Below are 9,092 nucleotides of genomic sequence, written 5' to 3'. Positions count from 1 at the left end.
AATCCCACGTCAAGGCTCCCGGTGCATGGAGCCTGCTTCTCCCTCTGCCTGTGTCTCTGCCTCTCTCTCTCTCTCTCTGTGTGTGACTATCATAAATAAATGAAGAAAAAAAAAAAAGACTGAGGTACAGGGCAAGCCACTCTGGTGGGCTTTCTTAAAAAAAAAAAAAAAAAAAAGAAGTGACTTTCATGTAAAGAAAACAATTTAGCAAAGTGTTCTGGGAACTATAGATGTGGAGTAGACCATGCCTCAGAGAAAACTTGGGCGAGGAGCTACAGGGGTCCAGACGGGTTTTACAAGATTACACGTGGGCTCATTATAAATCGGTTTTCCCCAGACAGACACAGGGGAAAGAGCCGTGCAGGCTAAGGACAAGGAGCAGCAAGAATTAAAACAAGGAGCCACTCAGTAGGTAGCGGGGTTCAGGAAACTGCCCAGGTGTCTGTACAGCTGTCTGGACAGATGTGTTCACGACTGTGTCTCACACGACACACGTCCTGGACTGTGCTGTGTCTTGAATGAACGAACACATAGATGAATAGATGCAATATTGAGTGTGAGAGAGCATGGGCTCTGCAGTCAAAGTGTAATATAGGAAGTATCTAGAGTAGTCAAATTCCTCGAGAAAGGAAAATGGTCCTTGCCAGAGGACACAGAGCGCAGGGGGCCATGGGAAGTCGTTCCGTGGGGATGAAACAATTCTGGAAATTAGTTTCACACGAGGCAAAATATGCTTAAAATTCCTGAATCACACATCCTCAGAAATGTTTTCCAATGGTAAATCTTATGTGAACTTTACCACAATGACATTTTCTAAAATCAAAAACTGTGAAGTCCCCATGTACATTCATTAGGTTCTTGAGTCTCTATTATCCCCCTGTAACAGGGACAGAGAGAACTTTTCAGATTTTTTTTTATTTTAAAATATTTTTTTTTTCAATTTTTTATTTATTTATGATAGTCACAGAGAGAGAGAGAGAGGCAGAGACATAGGCCGAGGGAGAGAAGCAGGCTCCATGCACTGGGAGCCCGATGTGGGATTCGATCCGGGTCTCCAGGATCGCGCCCTGGCCAAAGGCAGGCGCCAAACCGCTGCGCCACCCAGTTATCCCTTTTTTCAGATTTGAAACTCGTCCGTTTCCCGAGCTAGACGGGGAGAGTTTTTGATCCAGGCAAGGGCTTGATATGGGACAGGTCTCTGACTCCTCCCCAAATCTCTTTAGCCAATGACTGTCGAAGGGGCGGTGCAATCAGGTCCCTAACCTGCTGGGCCTGCCGCCAGAGGGTCCCGTCCAGGCTGCTGCAGGAGCAGCCCCAGGAACCAGGCCGGACCGCGAGAAGCCGAGGGAAGGGGAGTCGCGGGCTTCAGGCTTCAGAAAGAAGCGAGGCAGGGGAAATCCCTTCTGGAAGGAGGGGTTGAGGAGGTAGCTCCACGTGCCCGGTGGCTGCTATCCTCGGTTTTACCACTCTGGATTGTGAGGTCCTCGCGAGCTGAGCTCCTAGTTACCCCCCGGATAATGCTCAGCAGGTGTCTGGCCGAGGGTGAGTCTTCAAGAGGGCGGGACATTAACGCTGTGATGTGAAGCTCTGCCGGTGTTTTTCTACAGTTCACACAATCACCAGAAAGCCCGTGTCTTGGCACCAGAACCTGGAGGAACCTGCAGACGGTAAAGTCCCGTGGTTTGGGAACAACACTGAGGTACAGCACAGACAGGCAGCTGGCTGGAGAGACCTTTCAGGGTAGTGTTACCTTGGGCAACACTCTGAGCCTCAGAAAGCTGGACTCACACTCACAAAGCTCACAGGACCGTCAAGCATAGGGCCGTCCCATTAACTGTCAAGGCCAGAAAAATCCTCCTAATGCCTTCCCAGGGCATTCATATATTCAGTTATCAAACGTGGAGCTGTTCCCAGCAGAGGTCCTGAAGTCATTTTAACGGACTTCCAAGCCTGGTTCTACCACTCGTTAACCATGTGACTTTGAGCCAGTAATTTTAAATGTCTCTGAACCTACCTTCACATAGTGGTGAGGTTAGACAACATCACGTAAGTAACTCAGGACCTAGAATAGTATTGTCTTGCCGATCTGGAAATGCGACTGTTTTTCATTAATACCATGTGATGGTCCCTCAGATGGGGCCGGGAGTGGAGACCTCATACCGTGCCGATGGAGACAGACAATAGGTAAGGAGTAAAATGGGAATGGCAACAACAGAACACACGCATGCCCCTGGTCAGGACAGTGTGGACTTCTGGGAAGGCTTCCTGGAGGTGGAGGTGGAGAAGCTCAGGGATCAAAGACCAGGAGGACATTCTGAGTTCTATGGAAAGACAGAGGAATGAGAGATGCCAGCATGGCCCAAGATATGGCGGTAGTTTTGGCCTGGCTGGAGTATACAGGTGCACGGGGCAGTGCCTCAGAAACAATGGAAGAGAGGTCTTCGGTGGAGAGCACCATCCTTCCCGGCGGGCTATCCTCCCTCCCTCCTTGGAGTAGAATTTGATGCAGGAAAGATACGAGGTCGATATAGGAGCACGGGGGGTAGGCAGGTGGGGGTGGCAGGAGGAGGGAGGACTCCATAGCAGAGTGGGAAGACAGACAAGTGAAAAGAGCAGTAGAGCGTCGGTAGAGGAAGTGAGGATGCTATCTGTCCTGGAGAGGCGAGCCCAGCTCGAGGAAGGGAGAGGAGGTGGGGCCTTGCAGCACTAAGATGAACAGGCAGCGAGGGACCTGAACGCTAGCCAGGATTGCCATGCTAACGGCTTATCCTAAGGATGCGCTCAGCCGGGTGCCATGTCCTTCGTTCTCAGCCATCTCGCTGTAGGTGGATATTGGCCCCAATTTACAGTTGAGCAAAGTGAGGCCTGGAGAAGTTAGACCACCTAGTTAGGCTAGTAATGGAAGGGCCAGGAAGGGCTGACTATGAAGCCCAGGTTCCTGCCGTTGTCAGGCTGCCGCCCTCCAAGTGAGACTTGGTAGGGGGGGAAGCTGAAAACGAAAACTGAAACCTGTGCAAGTCCTCAAGCTAGGGAGTGACAGGCACGTGTGGGCTTGGCAGCCCCAGCTCTTGCAGGAGGGAGGATGTGGCCTCTTACAACCCTCCCCCGCACTCCGTCATGGCCACATTGGCCCCGCTTGCTCCTGCCTCAGCGCCTTGGCTCTTGCTTCCCGTCCGGTGCTTCTGTCTGCCCCTGCCTGAGGCCGGCTGCTGCTTGGCATCGGGAGAGGCCTCCCCTCGCGGTCCCGTTCTAGAGTTGCCAGCCCTGCCTGTACCTCACCGTCGGGTTCGCTTGTCCCCTTGTGTAGCATGTCCTCTGTCCCCCCAGCCAGACCACCAGCTCCAGGAGAGCAGGTACCGTGCCTGCCACACTCTGCTCTACTTGCGGGGTCCAGGAGAGTGCCTGGCACAGAGATTGTGCTCAACAGATATGTGTTGCGAGATGAGGGTTGCAGGCCCTTGGCAGGCCCCCGAGGCCAGCTGCTGAGGCCGGGCCGAAGGACCCAGGAATTCTTGGCCCCAAAGCCTGCTTCCCTCAAGACTCATGCCTCTTCTCCTAGCCAGGTTCCTAAATCTTATCCACCAGGGCCGCTCAGGGGCCACGGAAGAGATACCCAGACACGCAAACAGAAAGCCCAGAAATTGGACGGGACTCTGAGGCCTAGGTAAGCATGGCTCCTTGCCTTGGGGAGGCCCAGGGGCAACAGAGGCTGTGGCTAAGAGAATGGTATAGGAGGCCAGACCGCCTGGCTTTGACCCCTGGCTACCACTTACTAGCTGTGTGACCTTGGGGGAGTCATCGAAGGTCTTTAGTGCTTGTGATTCCGCAGTGGAGCAAAAATGGAGATATTACAGCATGAGGGCCGTGTGTTCACGGTGCCCAGAGCAGGCCTAACCCACAGCAAAACACACCCCCCTTTGATTGGAGAGGCTCCAGGAGCGGTGAGGAGCCCGGGAAATGCAATCGTCAGCAGTCTCTCCCGAGATGACATAGGGCTTCTGGTGCTAAGACATTTCCGAGAACTTCCTGCCACGCTTGTCTCTTGTGTTGCTCCCGTCTTTCGTCACACGGAAGTTTTCCGTTTTGAAGTCATCAGATGTGCCGGTGTTTTCTTTTCTTTTTTTTTTTTTTGTGCCGGTCTTTTCCATCCCGGGGTCTGGGCGCTGTGCCTTGCTTAGGAAAGCCTGCAATATCCAGAGGAGCAACACGACTGGCTTTCCTTTTGGGCTTTTCCTCAAGTTGTCGTGTCTTTTGAACACGTGGCTTTAGGCCATCCGTGCCTTTTGCCCCTGAGGTGAAGCTGGAGACGCTGATGCTCAGCTGGCTCAGAACTTCCTTCCCTCCCTCCAAGGCACCGAGTTCTGGCGCCCCCCGTCTCCTGGGGCTTACTGCTCCTCAGCCTCCTCCTGACGCCCAGCCTCTACTCCTCGGGGAGGTCCTGCTCATCCTTCAGGAGCAGCCAGGAGTCCCCTGCTTATAAGGTCCCGTTAAGGAACGTGCGCCCCGTGCTCTCCACCCTGCAGATTAGGGCACCTTGCCGTGTTCCTCTGGAGCATTGCATGCCTCCTGTCCCCCACCATTCAGCCGGATTCCATTACCAATGGAACATGGTGGCTCTGGAGCCAGAGAGCTTGAGTTCAGATCCCAGCTACCGCACTTTGGGCTGTGGGGCCTGAGGAGGAATGGAAAGCAGAGCTCATAGCGCAGCCACTGAGCAGTCCCGGGCTCGTCCGGCCCCTTGGTTTGACCCAGTTGTCTTCCTCTGCTGTGGGTGCACCCTTCCCAAGGACGGCCCACATCCTTAGCTCTTGCCTTTCTACCTTTGTACCGTGTGGTCCGGCCTTCCTCCCGTTTTCTACAGCTCCTGCTAGGGCATGTGTCTCTGCCACAGGGCAGCTGCAGGGGGATTGGGGTAATAGCTCAGTTCTAATGAAGGGAGGGAGGGAGGGAGGGAGGGGGTTTGAAGGGGAGGCAAGAGAAGGAAGGGTGGAGGAAGAAGGGAGGGAAGGAAGGGAGGAGGGAGGCACGGAAGGAAGGAGGGAGAGAAGGAGGAGGAAGGGCGTAGGAAACAGCTGTTCATTTACTCTAGCTTCTATTTGCCTGTGGGCCTGCACCCCGGGGAGGGCAGACTGGGAGACCAGAGGGTCCAGCAGGGAAGCCCCACCCCCACAAGGGTTGCTGAGCCTGAGAGAACTCCATCAGCCCCAGTGGAACTTTGGGCTCCGTCCCCCCCAGCCCAGAGCTGACCTCGCCCGGGACATGCAGACAAACCCAGTCACAAAGTGGGGACACTGGGAAAGCCACACTCAAATACCTCCAACTTCTGCCCTCTTGGTAAATTTGAGGAAAATGTATCCTTCAGGCAATTGTGAAGGTTAATCTTACAACTTCTCTAAGTCGTATGTGTCAGCGGTGCTGTTGCTTCTCTGTGTAACCACGTCAACCACGTCCATTCTTTCATCCCAGGAGTGTGTGCTGAGCCCTGGGGTGCGCTGGCCCAGGCCCCACGGACTCTGAACCCAGGTTGCCCTCCCTCCCCGGGGGTTGCCTTCTGATGCCCACCATCTCCTCTCTGGGTCAGCCCGGAATGTGACGAGCGCAGGCTGAACCGTGTCAGGGTGCACAGCGACATTGCGCCCCACAAGGCTAAAGCGTGGAGCTGGCGAGAAGATGATCGCCTCGCGTGTATTCAGCGCCCACCTCGGTCTCATCCCTGAAACCCAGCGTGTGGGCTGTGTGGATAAATAAAGATGACTTTCCAGCGTCAGTCTGACCTTTCCGTTGTGGAGCCTCACATTTTTCTGCCGGCACGCCCTGGTTCAAGTCCTTCATCTTGGAATCCCTGCGTGGCCCAGCGGTTTAGCACCTGCCTTCGGCCCAGGGCGTGATCCTGGAGTCCCAGAGTCGAACCTCAATGGAGCCTGCTTCTCCCCCTGCCTCTGTCTCTCCCTGTCTCTCTCTGTGTCTCTCATGACTCATATAGAAAATATTTCAAAGTACATAGTGTCCATCTGAAGTGCATACTTCCACTGAGTTCTTTATTTCAGTGACTCTATTTTTCATTCTGGGGTTGGCTTTTGTTGTTTGTTGTTTTGGCATCTGTTCTGCAGTATCTTGTACTTTTTAATAGAATTTCAATTTCTTGTTTCTATGTCTTTAATTACATGAAAGTGAAAAAAAATAATTACATGAAGAAGTGTTGGTGTAGTGTTTGTGTAAATATGCCCTTTTTTATAGCTGTTGACCGTCCCTCACATGGATTGTCTGCTCGTGTGTTTTCTAATTTTGGATTGTGAACTCATCTTCAGCAGGGCTTTCCTTGTGGACCTGGACCATGGTGATGGTCCTACAGCATGATAGATTTTGTATCTAACATCTCAGAGGTAACACTGACCTAAAACCAATTCATTCTTGGCTGTGGATTTCTATATCACACAGTTCACATTTTGGTCTCAAAACTGGGGCAAGCAGTAGGCACAGGATTTCTTTGATTTGTTTTAAGATTTTACTTCCCCACGAGAGACACAGAGAAAGGCAGTGACACAGGGAGAAGGAGAAGCAGACTCCTTGCAGGGAGCCCCCGATGCGGGACTCAATCCCAGGTCCCCAGGATCAACCCCTGATCCAAAAGTAGATGCACAGGTGTTGACCACCCAGGCATCCCAGGCACAGGATTTTAACATCTCAAGGGAAATTTTTAACTCAGATCCCAGTCAGAGACCTTTCCAATTCTTTGTGATGATAGTTGTTTTGTCCCAGATAAGCAGCAAAACCCAAGCCCCTAGCCAAATTTAATAATCTGCACACCACCCCATCCTAGACTGCCATTAACATCACCTCGAGTGCTTATTATCTCACCTTATTTTTTACAGCTGGACATTTCCTTTTCATTATCTAGGATTGGCTGCACCATAATTTGCCCGAATCCTAATTTTTGTGCATTAAGATTGTCTCGCATATTTCTCTAACTCTCATAAAAAATATCACCACGAATAGTCTTACAGGTATTGAGAATTATGGGTATTGTTTGTATCTTCCTTGTTGTATGAAATTATTTTTTCAGCAGCATTCATCAACATCAGAAAGTCAAATTGTTGGAATCTTTCATACTGGAGACTTTCCACCCAAGAAAGCAGAATAAAAAGATCTGGCAAGAGAGCATAGACTATGGTAAGAAATTCAATGAAATTATGAATCATAGATTCTGAAGTGGGTGAGGAGAGAAATCAAGATAACAGGAATCAGAATTAATCAGAAGAAAGTAAGAGTCAGTGGTTGTAGGCCCCAGTGAAGTAGGAACAATTCAGTGATTACCACGTAAGTTCAGGAAGTAGTAGTCAGAAAATGCAATGTAGGAGTACATGATTTCAGGGGTGGGATAATTGGGTCCTGGAAAAGACCAGGTATGGCCACAAGCAGCTGAAGTCGAATGGATGGGTGGATATTATTGAAAGAAATCAAAGGAGAAGCCAAAGCATTGAACCTACATGGACACTGTGGATTCAATGGGATCATCTACATGGACACTGACGTCACTCAAGACGAAGGACTGAAGGGGTCCCTGGGTTGCTCAGTGTATTGAGCATCTGCCTTTGCTCCAGATCATGATCCTGGAGTCCTGGTATCTAGCCCCATGTCAGACTCCACAAGTAGTGGGAAATCTGCTTCTACTTCTCCCTCTGCCCCTACCCCAGCTGCTGCTGCTTTCTTTCTTCTTCTTCTCTTCTTCTTCTTCTTCTTCTCTTCTCTTCTTCTTCTCCTTCTTCTTTATTATTATTATTATTATATCCTCTCCTCCTCCCCCTCCTCCTCCTCCTCTCATATCTCATCATCATTTCTCTCTCTTCTTCTTTCTTCTTCTTCTTCTATTCTTCTTCTTTCTTTCTCTCTCTCTCTCTCTCTTCCTCTCTCTGGCTAACTTTCTCTAATAAAAAAAATTTTTTTAAAACGATTATGGACTCAAGACTAAGACTTTGAGACAAGCGCAAATTATTCAGAGAAAAATGAAAAGGTATCCATATCATAAGTGTCAGGGAAATGGTGAGTAGCAAAGTTTCTATGGGAGAAGAGATTCTCTTGCCTGAATTCTTCAGAAGACTTGTGGGGTTTTCCTGCCTTTCCCCATGCCCCACTGTAAGATTCTACATGGAGCAGCCATCTCAATCCACTTAAACAAAAGTAAGATCCTCTTACTCTTCTGAAATCATTTGAAGGCTCGCCCAGCTCAGTCACTGTAAAAGCCAAAATGAGGATGGTGGTCAAAAGGCCTATGTGATCTGTCTGCCCTTCCTGGGTTCTTTTATCACAACCTCTATGTCTGCCTTCCTGACCATCTGCGTCTTCCTTTACTGTTTCTCAGAAACCCATACAAGTTCCCACCCTTAGACTCATTCTAGCTCGTTCCCTTGCCTAGAAAATTCTTTGTCTAGAATTCTCTTAGAAAGCCTTCTCTTGCTTTCTATACCCAGAGGTAACCTGTTCATGAAGGCCTACATTGATCATTTATTCAAACAGTAAATCCCATCTCCGTGGCACACCTCATTTCCGTTGTCCTGCTCCATTTTTCGTTGCTACACGTCTCTTTCTAAAACGCAATATGATGCTTTGTATTTGTTGCTAATTACTGGCTTCCCACTCTAGGAGCTTCACCAGAGCAGGAACTTTTGTATCTTTCCGTCTCTGCTCTACCCAACAAGGTGAAGACAGTGCTTTACATAAGATAATAGCTTATTGAATAATTGAACAAAGTATGAGATGTGGGTGGTATGGCCATAGACTTTCAGAATAAAAATCAAAGTCCAAAGGTTATGATCAGGGTCCTACATATTCTGGCCCGGAACGCTCTCTAAACTGCACCTCAATGGAGTCCATTCAAGTCATGCTCCTCCTTCATGGGCCCTCTGAGACCCAGTTATCTCTGCTGCAGGACAGTTATCTCACTTTGTAACTCTCTGTAATTCATTCATGTGATTTTTTTTCTTTCAAGATTTGATTTGAACTCAAGTTAATTACCAATTAGTGTAGTATTAGTTTCATGGGTAGAATTTAGTGATTTGTCACTTGCATAGAACACCCAGAGTGTTCATTACATG

General features: G+C 49.7%; 1 long non-coding RNA gene across 1 annotated transcript; it reads left to right on the top strand.

The window, feature by feature from the left end:
* Nucleotides 1-1,218: 1,218 nt before the first annotated feature.
* On the top strand, nt 1,219-2,181 carry LOC119878874. Its single transcript, XR_005387203.1, has 3 exons — nt 1,219-1,424; nt 1,529-1,667; nt 2,134-2,181. It is a non-coding gene; the product is annotated as an uncharacterized LOC119878874 (long non-coding RNA).
* The last annotated feature ends 6,911 nt before the right edge of the window (nt 2,182-9,092 follow it).

This window comes from Canis lupus, unplaced genomic scaffold (genome assembly GCF_011100685.1).
Source record: "Canis lupus familiaris isolate Mischka breed German Shepherd unplaced genomic scaffold, alternate assembly UU_Cfam_GSD_1.0 chrUn_S2023H2222, whole genome shotgun sequence".
NCBI classification, from domain to species: domain Eukaryota; kingdom Metazoa; phylum Chordata; class Mammalia; order Carnivora; family Canidae; genus Canis; species Canis lupus.
Note: the sequence above shows the minus strand (reverse complement) of the source record. Positions and strands in the feature narration are given on the sequence as shown.